Here is a 15,194-nt window from a genome sequence, read left to right as displayed (position 1 = left end):
CAGTTTCTGGGAAATGCGGGCCTCCCTCAGGGAGAGTGCTTGCAAACTGGCCTTTGGAGGCAGCCGGGGAGGTTTTCCAGCGGCAGAGTCCTGGTTCTGCTCAAAGGCCCCAAAGGCCACGGGCCGGTTCCAGCATGGACCCTGCCCCAAGACAGCCTTGTCCAGACCTTCCTGGCCTCCGGGGGAACTGTCCCACGAAGGGGCAGGCTGCGGGGAGTGTGTCCATACATGCCCAGTCGCCTTCACAGACTCATTCCATTAGGGCCTTTTCCCTGGTGCCTAGGCCTCATTTGAGGCCTACTAGGAGGGGAGGTTTCTGGCAGGGGCTCTCTCCACACTTCAAGGGTGTGGAGCACGGATGGCCTGGTCAGAGGGAAGAGGCCAGCAAGGGGGTCTATGCCCAAGGCCTCTTTGGCCCAGCAGCCGCAGGGCAGCAGGAAGAGCAAGTGGCCCACTGTGCCCCTAGGTCGGTCCTGCCCATTCACACACAGGCGCTCCTGCTGGGCTTTGCCAGGAGCAGCCTGACATTCTCTGGCTCACCCGACCTCTCTGATGGTGCAGAGGGCCGGAAGAGACGTGTGCATGTGGTTCTGCCTTGGCCTGGGTGAGTGGAACCTCTAGCTGTCCCTAAGGCTCAGGGGCAAAGGCCTGAGAGAGGAATACCCTGAAGCGCTTTTCGCCCAGGCTTGGGAGCAGAATGCGCTGCTTGCCGTAAACGTGGGCCTCCCTCGGTGAGTGAGAGGCGGCCAACTGGCGAGAGTGCTTGCAAACCGGCCTTTGGAGGCTGCCGGTGAGGTCTTCCAGCGGCACACTGCTGGTCCAGCTCAGAGGACCCACAGGCCATGGGGAGATCCCAGTAAGGACCCTGCCCCAGGCCAGCCTTGACCAGACCTTCCTGGCCTCTGGGGGTACTGCCCCAAAAGGGGCAGGTGGCGGGGAGTGTGTCCACACATGCCCAGGCGCCTCTCCAGTCTAATTCCCTTCGCGCCTTTCCCATGGTTCATAGTCCACATTTGAGGCCTACTTGCAGGGGAGGTTTCAGGCACAGGCTCTCTCCACATTTAAAGGGCCTGGAGCACAGAAGGCCTGGTCAGAGGGAAGAGGCGAGCAAGGGGGTCGATGCCCAAGGCCTCTTGGTCCCAGCAGCCTCAGGGCAGCAGGGTAAGCAAGTGGCCCACTTTGCCCCTAGGTCGGCCCTGCCCCTTCACACACAGGCTCTGCTGTTGGGCTTGCCCAGGAGCTGCCTGACAGACTCTGGCTCACCTGAGCTCTCTGATGGTGCAGGGGGCAGGAAGACTCGTGTGCATGTCGTTCTGCCTTGGCCTGGGAGTGTTGAGCCCCTAGCTGGCCCCCAGGGTCAATGGAAAGGGCCCTTAGAGAGGACCACCCCGAAGCGCTTATCTCCCGGGCTTGGGAACAGAGTGCACAACCTGCGGGAAGCGCGGGCCTCCTTTGAGGAGGCTGCTTTCAAAGCGGCCTTTGGAGGCAGCCGGGGAGGTCTTCAAGCGGCAGAGTCCTGATTCTGCTCAGAGGCCCCACAGGCCACGGGCAGGTTCCAGCATGTGCCCTGCCCCAGGCCAGCCTTGACCAGACCTTCCTGGCCTCTGGGGGGTACTGCCCCAGGAAGGTGCAGGCAGCAGGGCATGAGTCCACACATGCTCAGGCACCTCCCCAGGCTCATTCCATTAGCGCCTTTTCCCTGGTGCCTATGCCTCATTTGAGTCCTACTAGGAGTGGAGGTTTCTGGCAAGGCTCTCTTCACACGGCAAGGGCCTGGAGCCCGGACGGCTTGGTCAGAGGGAAGAGGCCCGCAACGGGGTCAACGCCCAAGAACTCTTTGACCCAGCAGCCTCAGGGCAGCAGGGAGAGCAAGTGGCCCACTGTGCCCCTAGGTCGGCCCTGCCCCTTCACACACAGGCGCTGCTGTTGGGCTTGCCTAGGAGCTGCCTAAAAGACTGTGGCTCACCCGAGCTCTCTTTCGGTGCAGAGGGCAGGAAGAGCCGTGTGCATGTGGTTCTGCCTTGGCCTGGGTGTGTGGAGCCCCTGGCTGTCTCCCAGGTTCAGGGGCAATGGCCTGAGAGTGGATCACCCTGAAGCAGTTTTCTCCCAGGCTTCGGAGCAGAGTGCGCGGCTTGCGGGAAACGCAGGCGTCCCTTGGTGAGGGAGAGGCAACCATGCGGCGAGAGTGCTTGCAAACCGGCCTTTGGAGGTTGCCGGTGAGGTCTTCCAGCGGCACAGTGCTGGTTCTGCTCAGAGGACCCACAGGCCATGGGCAGGTCCCAGCAAGGACCCTGCACCAGGTCAGCCTTGACCAGACATTCCTGGCCTCTGGGGGTACTGCCCCACAAATGGGCAGGTGGCAGAGAGTGTGTCCAGACATGCCCAGGCACCTCCCCAGTCTAATTCCTTTCGCGCCTTTCCCATGCTTCATAGGCCACTTTTGAGGCCTACTTGGAGGGGAGGTTTCTGGCATGGCCTCTCTCCAACTGCAATGGACTGGAGTCTGGGCGGCCTGGTCAGAGTGAAGAGGCCAGCAAGTGGGTTGATGTCCAAGGCCTCTTTGTCCCAGCAGCCTCAGGGCAGCAGGGAGAGCAAGTGGCCCACTGTGCCCCTAGGTCGGCCCTGCCCCTTCACACACAGGCGCTGTTGCTGGGCTTGCCCAGGCACTGACTGACACACTCTGGCTCACCCGAGCTCTCTGACGGTGCAAGGGGCAGGAAGAGACGTGTTCATGTGGTTCTGCCTCGGCCTGGGTGTGTGGATCCCCAGTCGTCCCCAAGGCAATTGGCCAAGAAGCTGAGAGCAGATGAACCCGATGCGCTATTGTCGTGGGCTTGGGAGCAGAGTGCGTGGCTTGCGGGAAATGCGGGTCTCCCTCGGATAGTGTGATTGCAAACTGGCCTTTGGAGGCAGCCGGGGAGGTCTTCCAGTGCCAGAGTGCTAGAATTGCTCTGTGGCCCCACAGGCCTGGGGCAGGTCCCAGCATGGATCCTGCTCCAGACCAGATTGGCCCAGACCTTCCTGGCCTCTGGGGGGTACTGCCCCATGAAGGAGCAGGCTGTGGGGTGTGTGTCCATACATGCCCAGGCGTCTCCCCAGGCTCATTTTATTAGCGCCTTTTCCCTGGTGCCTAGGTCTCATTTGAGGCCTACTTGCAGGGGAGGTTTCTGGCACGGGCTCTCTCCACACTGCAAGGGTCTGGAGGACGGATGGCCTGGTCAGAGGAAAGAGGCCAGGAAGGGGGTCGATGCCCAAGGCCTCTTGGTCCCAGCAGCCTCAGGGCAGCAGGGTAAGCAAGTGGCCCACTGTGCCCCTAGGTCGGCCCTACCCCTTCACACACAGGCTCTGCTGTTGGGCTTGTCCAGGAGCTGCCTGACAGACTCTGGCTCACCTGAGCTCTCTGATAGTGCAGGGGGCAGGAAGACTCGTGTGCATGTGGTTCTGCCTTGGCCTGGGAGTGTGGAGCCCCTAGCTGGCCCCCAGGCTCAATGGAAAGGGCCCTGAGAGAGGACCACCCTGAAGCGCTTTTCTCCCGGGCTTGGGAGCAGAGTGCCCAGCTTGCGGGAAGTGCGGGCCTCCTTTGGGAAGGGTGCTTGCAAACCGGCCTTTGGAGGCAGCCGGGGAGGTCTTCCAGCAGCAGAGTCCTGGCTCTGGTCAGAGGCCCCACAGGCCACGGGCAGGTTCCAGCATGTGCCCTGCCCCAGGCCAGCCTTGCCTAGACCTTCCTGGCCTCCGGGGCGTACTGTCCCACGAAGGTGCAGGCGGCAGGGCGTGTGTCCAGACATGCTCAGGGACCTCCCCAGGCTCATTCCATTAGCGCCTTTTCCCTGGTGCCTATGCCTCATTTGAGTCCTACTAGGAGTGGAGGTTTCTGGCAAGGGCTCTATCCACACTGCAAGGGCCTGGAGCCTGGACGGCTTGGTCAGAGGGAAGAGGCCCGCTAACCATTGGCCCTTTGGGGGTCAATGCCCAAGGCCTCTTTGACCCAGGAGCCTCAGGGCAGCAGGGAGAGCAAGTGGCCCACTGTGCCCCTAGGTCGGCCCTGCCCCTTCAAACACAGGCGCTGCTGCTGGGCTTGCCCAGGAGCTGCCTAACAGACTGTGGCTCACCCGAGCTCTCTGACGGTGCAGAGGGCCAGAAGAGCCGTGTGCATGTGGTTCTGCCTTGGCCTGGGTGTGTGGAGCCCCTAGCTTTCTAGGGGCTAGCTTTCTCCCAGGTTCAGGGGCAATGACCTGAGGGAGGATCACCCTGAAGCGCTTTTCTCCCAGGCTTCGGAGCAGAGTGCGCGGCTTGCGGGAAACGCAGGCGTCCCTCGGTGAGGGAGAGGCAACCATGCGGCGAGAGTGCTTGCAAACCAGCTGTTGGAGGTTGCCGGTGAGGTCTTCCAGCGGCACAGTGCTGGTTCTGCTCAGAGGACCCACAGGCCATGGGCAGGTCCCAGCAAGGACCCTGCACCAGGTCAGCCTTGACCAGACATTCCTGGCCTCTGGGGGTACTGCCCCACAAAGGGGCAGGTGGCGGGCAGTGTGTCCAGACATGCCGAGGCGCCTCCCCAGTCTAATTCCATTCGCGCCTTTCCCATGCTTCATAGGCCACATTTGAGGCCTACTTGGAGGGGAGGTTTCTGGCATGGCCTCTCTCCAACTGCAACGGACTGGAGCCCGGATGGCGTGTTCAGAGTGAAGAGGCCAGCAAGTGAGTTGATGTCCAAGGCCTCTTTGTCCCAGCAGCCTCAGGGCAGCAGGGTGAGCAAGTGACCAACTGTGCCCCTAGGTCAGCCCTGCCCCTTCACACACAGGCACTCCTGCTGGGCTTGCCCAGGAGCTACCTGACAGACTCTTGCTCACCCGAGCTCTCTGACGGAACAGAGGGCCGGAAGAGACGTGTGCATGTGGTTCTGCCTTGGCCTGTGTGTGTGGAGCCCCTAGCTGTCTCCCAGGCTCATGGGCAAAGGCCTGAGATGGGACCACACAAGCGCTTTTCTCCCAGGCATGGGAGCAGAGTGCGCGGCTTGCGGGAAACGTGGGCCTCCGTCGGTGAGGGAGAGGCAGCCAGCCTGCGAGAGTGCTTGCAAACCAGCCTTTGGAGGCTGCTGGTGACGTCTTCCAACGGCACAGTGTTGTTTCTGCTCAGAGGCCCCACAGGACAGGGGCAGGCCCCAGCAAGGACCCTGCCCCAGAACGGCCTTGACGAGACCTGCCTGGCCTCTGGGTGTACTGCCCCACGAAGAGGCAGGCTGCAGGGAGTGTCTCCAGACATGCCCAGGCGCCTCCCCAGTCTCATTCCCTGAGCACCTTTCCCATGATACCTAGGCCTCATTTGAGGCCTACTTGGAGGGGAGGATTCTGGCAGGGCCTCTCTCCACACTGCAAGGGACTGGAGCCCGGACGGCCTCATCAGAGGGAAGAGGCCAGCAATGGGGTCGATGTCCAAGGCCTCTTTGGCCAAGCAGCCTCAGGGCAGCAGGGTGAGCAAGTGGCCGTCACTTCCCCCAGGTCGGCCCTGCCCCATCACACACAGGCGCTGTTGCTGGGCTTGCCCAGGCACTGACTGACACACTCTGGCTCACCCGAGCTCTCTGACGGTGCAAGGGGCAGGAAGAGACGTGTTCATGTGGTTCTGCCTCGGCCTGGGTGTGTGGATCCCCAGTCGTCCCCAAGGCAATTGGCCAAGAAGCTGAGAGCAGATGAACCCGATGCGCTATTGTCGTGGGCTTGGGAGCAGAGTGCGTGGCTTGCGGGAAATGCGGGTCTCCCTCGGATAGTGTGATTGCAAACTGGCCTTTGGAGGCAGCCGGGGAGGTCTTCCAGTGCCAGAGTGCTAGAATTGCTCTGTGGCCCCACAGGCCTGGGGCAGGTCCCAGCATGGATCCTGCTCCAGACCAGATTGGCCCAGACCTTCCTGGCCTCTGGGGGGTACTGCCCCATGAAGGAGCAGGCTGTGGGGTGTGTGTCCATACATGCCCAGGCGTCTCCCTAGGCTCATTTTATTAGCGCCTTTTCCCTGGTGCCTAGGTCTCATTTGAGGCCTACTTGCAGGGGAGGTTTCTGGCACGGGCTCTCTCCACACTGCAAGGGTCTGGAGGACGGATGGCCTGGTCAGAGGAAAGAGGCCAGGAAGGGGGTCGATGCCCAAGGCCTCTTGGTCCCAGCAGCCTCAGGGCAGCAGGGTAAGCAAGTGGCCCACTGTGCCCCTAGGTCGGCCCTACCCCTTCACACACAGGCTCTGCTGTTGGGCTTGTCCAGGAGCTGCCTGACAGACTCTGGCTCACCTGAGCTCTCTGATAGTGCAGGGGGCAGGAAGACTCGTGTGCATGTGGTTCTGCCTTGGCCTGGGAGTGTGGAGCCCCTAGCTGGCCCCCAGGCTCAATGGAAAGGGCCCTGAGAGAGGACCACCCTGAAGCGCTTTTCTCCCGGGCTTGGGAGCAGAGTGCCCAGCTTGCGGGAAGTGCGGGCCTCCTTTGGGAAGGGTGCTTGCAAACCGGCCTTTGGAGGCAGCCGGGGAGGTCTTCCAGCAGCAGAGTCCTGGCTCTGGTCAGAGGCCCCACAGGCCACGGGCAGGTTCCAGCATGTGCCCTGCCCCAGGCCAGCCTTGCCTAGACCTTCCTGGCCTCCGGGGCGTACTGTCCCACGAAGGTGCAGGCGGCAGGGCGTGTGTCCAGACATGCTCAGGGACCTCCCCAGGCTCATTCCATTAGCGCCTTTTCCCTGGTGCCTATGCCTCATTTGAGTCCTACTAGGAGTGGAGGTTTCTGGCAAGGGCTCTATCCACACTGCAAGGGCCTGGAGCCTGGACGGCTTGGTCAGAGGGAAGAGGCCCGCTAACCATTGGCCCTTTGGGGGTCAATGCCCAAGGCCTCTTTGACCCAGGAGCCTCAGGGCAGCAGGGAGAGCAAGTGGCCCACTGTGCCCCTAGGTCGGCCCTGCCCCTTCAAACACAGGCGCTGCTGCTGGGCTTGCCCAGGAGCTGCCTAACAGACTGTGGCTCACCCGAGCTCTCTGACGGTGCAGAGGGCCAGAAGAGCCGTGTGCATGTGGTTCTGCCTTGGCCTGGGTGTGTGGAGCCCCTAGCTTTCTAGGGGCTAGCTTTCTCCCAGGTTCAGGGGCAATGACCTGAGGGAGGATCACCCTGAAGCGCTTTTCTCCCAGGCTTCGGAGCAGAGTGCGCGGCTTGCGGGAAACGCAGGCGTCCCTCGGTGAGGGAGAGGCAACCATGCGGCGAGAGTGCTTGCAAACCAGCTGTTGGAGGTTGCCGGTGAGGTCTTCCAGCGGCACAGTGCTGGTTCTGCTCAGAGGACCCACAGGCCATGGGCAGGTCTCAGCAAGGACCCTGCACCAGGTCAGCCTTGACCAGACATTCCTGGCCTCTGGGGGTACTGCCCCACAAAGGGGCAGGTGGCGGGCAGTGTGTCCAGACATGCCGAGGCGCCTCCCCAGTCTAATTCCATTCGCGCCTTTCCCATGCTTCATAGGCCACATTTGAGGCCTACTTGGAGGGGAGGTTTCTGGCATGGCCTCTCTCCAACTGCAACGGACTGGAGCCCGGATGGCGTGTTCAGAGTGAAGAGGCCAGCAAGTGAGTTGATGTCCAAGGCCTCTTTGTCCCAGCAGCCTCAGGGCAGCAGGGTGAGCAAGTGACCAACTGTGCCCCTAGCTCAGCCCTGCCCCTTCACACACAGGCGCTCCTGCTGGGCTTGCCCAGGAGCTACCTGACAGACTCTTGCTCACCCGAGCTCTCTGACGGAACAGAGGGCCGGAAGAGACGTGTGCATGTGGTTCTGCCTTGGCCTGTGTGTGTGGAGCCCCTAGCTGTCTCCCAGGCTCATGGGCAAAGGCCTGAGATGGGACCACACAAGCGCTTTTCTCCCAGGCATGGGAGCAGAGTGCGCGGCTTGCGGGAAACGTGGGCCTCCGTCGGTGAGGGAGAGGCAGCCAGCCTGCGAGAGTGCTTGCAAACCAGCCTTTGGAGGCTGCTGGTGACGTCTTCCAACGGCACAGTGTTGTTTCTGCTCAGAGGCCCCACAGGACAGGGGCAGGCCCCAGCAAGGACCCTGCCCCAGAACGGCCTTGACGAGACCTGCCTGGCCTCTGGGTGTACTGCCCCACGAAGAGGCAGGCTGCAGGGAGTGTCTCCAGACATGCCCAGGCGCCTCCCCAGTCTCATTCCCTGAGCACCTTTCCCATGATACCTAGGCCTCATTTGAGGCCTACTTGGAGGGGAGGATTCTGGCAGGGCCTCTCTCCACACTGCAAGGGACTGGAGCCCGGACGGCCTCATCAGAGGGAAGAGGCCAGCAATGGGGTCGATGTCCAAGGCCTCTTTGGCCAAGCAGCCTCAGGGCAGCAGGGTGAGCAAGTGGCCGTCACTTCCCCCAGGTCGGCCCTGCCCCATCACACACAGGCGCTGTTGCTGGGCTTGCCCAGGCACTGACTGACACACTCTGGCTCACCCGAGCTCTCTGACGGTGCAAGGGGCAGGAAGAGACGTGTTCATGTGGTTCTGCCTCGGCCTGGGTGTGTGGATCCCCAGTCGTCCCCAAGGCAATTGGCCAAGAAGCTGAGAGCAGATGAACCCGATGCGCTATTGTCGTGGGCTTGGGAGCAGAGTGCGTGGCTTGCGGGAAATGCGGGTCTCCCTCGGATAGTGTGATTGCAAACTGGCCTTTGGAGGCAGCCGGGGAGGTCTTCCAGTGCCAGAGTGCTAGAATTGCTCTGTGGCCCCACAGGCCTGGGGCAGGTCCCAGCATGGATCCTGCTCCAGACCAGATTGGCCCAGACCTTCCTGGCCTCTGGGGGGTACTGCCCCATGAAGGAGCAGGCTGTGGGGTGTGTGTCCATACATGCCCAGGCGTCTCCCCAGGCTCATTTTATTAGCGCCTTTTCCCTGGTGCCTAGGTCTCATTTGAGGCCTACTTGCAGGGGAGGTTTCTGGCACGGGCTCTCTCCACACTGCAAGGGTCTGGAGGACGGATGGCCTGGTCAGAGGAAAGAGGCCAGGAAGGGGGTCGATGCCCAAGGCCTCTTGGTCCCAGCAGCCTCAGGGCAGCAGGGTAAGCAAGTGGCCCACTGTGCCCCTAGGTCGGCCCTACCCCTTCACACACAGGCTCTGCTGTTGGGCTTGTCCAGGAGCTGCCTGACAGACTCTGGCTCACCTGAGCTCTCTGATAGTGCAGGGGGCAGGAAGACTCGTGTGCATGTGGTTCTGCCTTGGCCTGGGAGTGTGGAGCCCCTAGCTGGCCCCCAGGCTCAATGGAAAGGGCCCTGAGAGAGGACCACCCTGAAGCGCTTTTCTCCCGGGCTTGGGAGCAGAGTGCCCAGCTTGCGGGAAGTGCGGGCCTCCTTTGGGAAGGGTGCTTGCAAACCGGCCTTTGGAGGCAGCCGGGGAGGTCTTCCAGCAGCAGAGTCCTGGCTCTGGTCAGAGGCCCCACAGGCCACGGGCAGGTTCCAGCATGTGCCCTGCCCCAGGCCAGCCTTGCCTAGACCTTCCTGGCCTCCGGGGCGTACTGTCCCACGAAGGTGCAGGCGGCAGGGCGTGTGTCCAGACATGCTCAGGGACCTCCCCAGGCTCATTCCATTAGCGCCTTTTCCCTGGTGCCTATGCCTCATTTGAGTCCTACTAGGAGTGGAGGTTTCTGGCAAGGGCTCTATCCACACTGCAAGGGCCTGGAGCCTGGACGGCTTGGTCAGAGGGAAGAGGCCCGCTAACCATTGGCCCTTTGGGGGTCAATGCCCAAGGCCTCTTTGACCCAGGAGCCTCAGGGCAGCAGGGAGAGCAAGTGGCCCACTGTGCCCCTAGGTCGGCCCTGCCCCTTCAAACACAGGCGCTGCTGCTGGGCTTGCCCAGGAGCTGCCTAACAGACTGTGGCTCACCCGAGCTCTCTGACGGTGCAGAGGGCCAGAAGAGCCGTGTGCATGTGGTTCTGCCTTGGCCTGGGTGTGTGGAGCCCCTAGCTTTCTAGGGGCTAGCTTTCTCCCAGGTTCAGGGGCAATGACCTGAGGGAGGATCACCCTGAAGCGCTTTTCTCCCAGGCTTCGGAGCAGAGTGCGCGGCTTGCGGGAAACGCAGGCGTCCCTCGGTGAGGGAGAGGCAACCATGCGGCGAGAGTGCTTGCAAACCAGCTGTTGGAGGTTGCCGGTGAGGTCTTCCAGCGGCACAGTGCTGGTTCTGCTCAGAGGACCCACAGGCCATGGGCAGGTCCCAGCAAGGACCCTGCACCAGGTCAGCCTTGACCAGACATTCCTGGCCTCTGGGGGTACTGCCCCACAAAGGGGCAGGTGGCGGGCAGTGTGTCCAGACATGCCGAGGCGCCTCCCCAGTCTAATTCCATTCGCGCCTTTCCCATGCTTCATAGGCCACATTTGAGGCCTACTTGGAGGGGAGGTTTCTGGCATGGCCTCTCTCCAACTGCAACGGACTGGAGCCCGGATGGCGTGTTCAGAGTGAAGAGGCCAGCAAGTGAGTTGATGTCCAAGGCCTCTTTGTCCCAGCAGCCTCAGGGCAGCAGGGTGAGCAAGTGACCAACTGTGCCCCTAGGTCAGCCCTGCCCCTTCACACACAGGCACTCCTGCTGGGCTTGCCCAGGAGCTACCTGACAGACTCTTGCTCACCCGAGCTCTCTGACGGAACAGAGGGCCGGAAGAGACGTGTGCATGTGGTTCTGCCTTGGCCTGTGTGTGTGGAGCCCCTAGCTGTCTCCCAGGCTCATGGGCAAAGGCCTGAGATGGGACCACACAAGCGCTTTTCTCCCAGGCATGGGAGCAGAGTGCGCGGCTTGCGGGAAACGTGGGCCTCCGTCGGTGAGGGAGAGGCAGCCAGCCTGCGAGAGTGCTTGCAAACCAGCCTTTGGAGGCTGCTGGTGACGTCTTCCAACGGCACAGTGTTGTTTCTGCTCAGAGGCCCCACAGGACAGGGGCAGGCCCCAGCAAGGACCCTGCCCCAGAACGGCCTTGACGAGACCTGCCTGGCCTCTGGGTGTACTGCCCCACGAAGAGGCAGGCTGCAGGGAGTGTCTCCAGACATGCCCAGGCGCCTCCCCAGTCTCATTCCCTGAGCACCTTTCCCATGATACCTAGGCCTCATTTGAGGCCTACTTGGAGGGGAGGATTCTGGCAGGGCCTCTCTCCACACTGCAAGGGACTGGAGCCCGGACGGCCTCATCAGAGGGAAGAGGCCAGCAATGGGGTCGATGTCCAAGGCCTCTTTGGCCAAGCAGCCTCAGGGCAGCAGGGTGAGCAAGTGGCCGTCACTTCCCCCAGGTCGGCCCTGCCCCATCACACACAGGCGCTGTTGCTGGGCTTGCCCAGGCACTGACTGACACACTCTGGCTCACCCGAGCTCTCTGACGGTGCAAGGGGCAGGAAGAGACGTGTTCATGTGGTTCTGCCTCGGCCTGGGTGTGTGGATCCCCAGTCGTCCCCAAGGCAATTGGCCAAGAAGCTGAGAGCAGATGAACCCGATGCGCTATTGTCGTGGGCTTGGGAGCAGAGTGCGTGGCTTGCGGGAAATGCGGGTCTCCCTCGGATAGTGTGATTGCAAACTGGCCTTTGGAGGCAGCCGGGGAGGTCTTCCAGTGCCAGAGTGCTAGAATTGCTCTGTGGCCCCACAGGCCTGGGGCAGGTCCCAGCATGGATCCTGCTCCAGACCAGATTGGCCCAGACCTTCCTGGCCTCTGGGGGGTACTGCCCCATGAAGGAGCAGGCTGTGGGGTGTGTGTCCATACATGCCCAGGCGTCTCCCCAGGCTCATTTTATTAGCGCCTTTTCCCTGGTGCCTAGGTCTCATTTGAGGCCTACTTGCAGGGGAGGTTTCTGGCACGGGCTCTCTCCACACTGCAAGGGTCTGGAGGACGGATGGCCTGGTCAGAGGAAAGAGGCCAGGAAGGGGGTCGATGCCCAAGGCCTCTTGGTCCCAGCAGCCTCAGGGCAGCAGGGTAAGCAAGTGGCCCACTGTGCCCCTAGGTCGGCCCTACCCCTTCACACACAGGCTCTGCTGTTGGGCTTGTCCAGGAGCTGCCTGACAGACTCTGGCTCACCTGAGCTCTCTGATAGTGCAGGGGGCAGGAAGACTCGTGTGCATGTGGTTCTGCCTTGGCCTGGGAGTGTGGAGCCCCTAGCTGGCCCCCAGGCTCAATGGAAAGGGCCCTGAGAGAGGACCACCCTGAAGCGCTTTTCTCCCGGGCTTGGGAGCAGAGTGCCCAGCTTGCGGGAAGTGCGGGCCTCCTTTGGGAAGGGTGCTTGCAAACCGGCCTTTGGAGGCAGCCGGGGAGGTCTTCCAGCAGCAGAGTCCTGGCTCTGGTCAGAGGCCCCACAGGCCACGGGCAGGTTCCAGCATGTGCCCTGCCCCAGGCCAGCCTTGCCTAGACCTTCCTGGCCTCCGGGGCGTACTGTCCCACGAAGGTGCAGGCGGCAGGGCGTGTGTCCAGACATGCTCAGGGACCTCCCCAGGCTCATTCCATTAGCGCCTTTTCCCTGGTGCCTATGCCTCATTTGAGTCCTACTAGGAGTGGAGGTTTCTGGCAAGGGCTCTATCCACACTGCAAGGGCCTGGAGCCTGGACGGCTTGGTCAGAGGGAAGAGGCCCGCTAACCATTGGCCCTTTGGGGGTCAATGCCCAAGGCCTCTTTGACCCAGGAGCCTCAGGGCAGCAGGGAGAGCAAGTGGCCCACTGTGCCCCTAGGTCGGCCCTGCCCCTTCAAACACAGGCGCTGCTGCTGGGCTTGCCCAGGAGCTGCCTAACAGACTGTGGCTCACCCGAGCTCTCTGACGGTGCAGAGGGCCAGAAGAGCCGTGTGCATGTGGTTCTGCCTTGGCCTGGGTGTGTGGAGCCCCTAGCTTTCTAGGGGCTAGCTTTCTCCCAGGTTCAGGGGCAATGACCTGAGGGAGGATCACCCTGAAGCGCTTTTCTCCCAGGCTTCGGAGCAGAGTGCGCGGCTTGCGGGAAACGCAGGCGTCCCTCGGTGAGGGAGAGGCAACCATGCGGCGAGAGTGCTTGCAAACCAGCTGTTGGAGGTTGCCGGTGAGGTCTTCCAGCGGCACAGTGCTGGTTCTGCTCAGAGGACCCACAGGCCATGGGCAGGTCCCAGCAAGGACCCTGCACCAGGTCAGCCTTGACCAGACATTCCTGGCCTCTGGGGGTACTGCCCCACAAAGGGGCAGGTGGCGGGCAGTGTGTCCAGACATGCCGAGGCGCCTCCCCAGTCTAATTCCATTCGCGCCTTTCCCATGCTTCATAGGCCACATTTGAGGCCTACTTGGAGGGGAGGTTTCTGGCATGGCCTCTCTCCAACTGCAACGGACTGGAGCCCGGATGGCGTGTTCAGAGTGAAGAGGCCAGCAAGTGAGTTGATGTCCAAGGCCTCTTTGTCCCAGCAGCCTCAGGGCAGCAGGGTGAGCAAGTGACCAACTGTGCCCCTAGGTCAGCCCTGCCCCTTCACACACAGGCACTCCTGCTGGGCTTGCCCAGGAGCTACCTGACAGACTCTTGCTCACCCGAGCTCTCTGACGGAACAGAGGGCCGGAAGAGACGTGTGCATGTGGTTCTGCCTTGGCCTGTGTGTGTGGAGCCCCTAGCTGTCTCCCAGGCTCATGGGCAAAGGCCTGAGATGGGACCACACAAGCGCTTTTCTCCCAGGCATGGGAGCAGAGTGCGCGGCTTGCGGGAAACGTGGGCCTCCGTCGGTGAGGGAGAGGCAGCCAGCCTGCGAGAGTGCTTGCAAACCAGCCTTTGGAGGCTGCTGGTGACGTCTTCCAACGGCACAGTGTTGTTTCTGCTCAGAGGCCCCACAGGACAGGGGCAGGCCCCAGCAAGGACCCTGCCCCAGAACGGCCTTGACGAGACCTGCCTGGCCTCTGGGTGTACTGCCCCACGAAGAGGCAGGCTGCAGGGAGTGTCTCCAGACATGCCCAGGCGCCTCCCCAGTCTCATTCCCTGAGCACCTTTCCCATGATACCTAGGCCTCATTTGAGGCCTACTTGGAGGGGAGGATTCTGGCAGGGCCTCTCTCCACACTGCAAGGGACTGGAGCCCGGACGGCCTCATCAGAGGGAAGAGGCCAGCAATGGGGTCGATGTCCAAGGCCTCTTTGGCCAAGCAGCCTCAGGGCAGCAGGGTGAGCAAGTGGCCGTCACTTCCCCCAGGTCGGCCCTGCCCCATCACACACAGGCGCTGTTGCTGGGCTTGCCCAGGCACTGACTGACACACTCTGGCTCACCCGAGCTCTCTGACGGTGCAAGGGGCAGGAAGAGACGTGTTCATGTGGTTCTGCCTCGGCCTGGGTGTGTGGATCCCCAGTCGTCCCCAAGGCAATTGGCCAAGAAGCTGAGAGCAGATGAACCCGATGCGCTATTGTCGTGGGCTTGGGAGCAGAGTGCGTGGCTTGCGGGAAATGCGGGTCTCCCTCGGATAGTGTGATTGCAAACTGGCCTTTGGAGGCAGCCGGGGAGGTCTTCCAGTGCCAGAGTGCTAGAATTGCTCTGTGGCCCCACAGGCCTGGGGCAGGTCCCAGCATGGATCCTGCTCCAGACCAGATTGGCCCAGACCTTCCTGGCCTCTGGGGGGTACTGCCCCATGAAGGAGCAGGCTGTGGGGTGTGTGTCCATACATGCCCAGGCGTCTCCCCAGGCTCATTTTATTAGCGCCTTTTCCCTGGTGCCTAGGTCTCATTTGAGGCCTACTTGCAGGGGAGGTTTCTGGCACGGGCTCTCTCCACACTGCAAGGGTCTGGAGGACGGATGGCCTGGTCAGAGGAAAGAGGCCAGGAAGGGGGTCGATGCCCAAGGCCTCTTGGTCCCAGCAGCCTCAGGGCAGCAGGGTAAGCAAGTGGCCCACTGTGCCCCTAGGTCGGCCCTACCCCTTCACACACAGGCTCTGCTGTTGGGCTTGTCCAGGAGCTGCCTGACAGACTCTGGCTCACCTGAGCTCTCTGATAGTGCAGGGGGCAGGAAGACTCGTGTGCATGTGGTTCTGCCTTGGCCTGGGAGTGTGGAGCCCCTAGCTGGCCCCCAGGCTCAATGGAAAGGGCCCTGAGAGAGGACCACCCTGAAGCGCTTTTCTCCCGGGCTTGGGAGCAGAGTGCCCAGCTTGCGGGAAGTGCGGGCCTCCTTTGGGAAGGGTGCTTGCAAACCGGCCTTTGGAGGCAGCCGGGGAGGTCTTCCAGCAGCAGAGTCCTGGCTCTGGTCAGAGGCCCCACAGGCCAC

The sequence above is a fragment of the Muntiacus reevesi genome, unplaced genomic scaffold (assembly GCF_963930625.1).
Source record: "Muntiacus reevesi unplaced genomic scaffold, mMunRee1.1 SCAFFOLD_127, whole genome shotgun sequence".
NCBI classification, from domain to species: domain Eukaryota; kingdom Metazoa; phylum Chordata; class Mammalia; order Artiodactyla; family Cervidae; genus Muntiacus; species Muntiacus reevesi.
Note: the sequence above shows the minus strand (reverse complement) of the source record.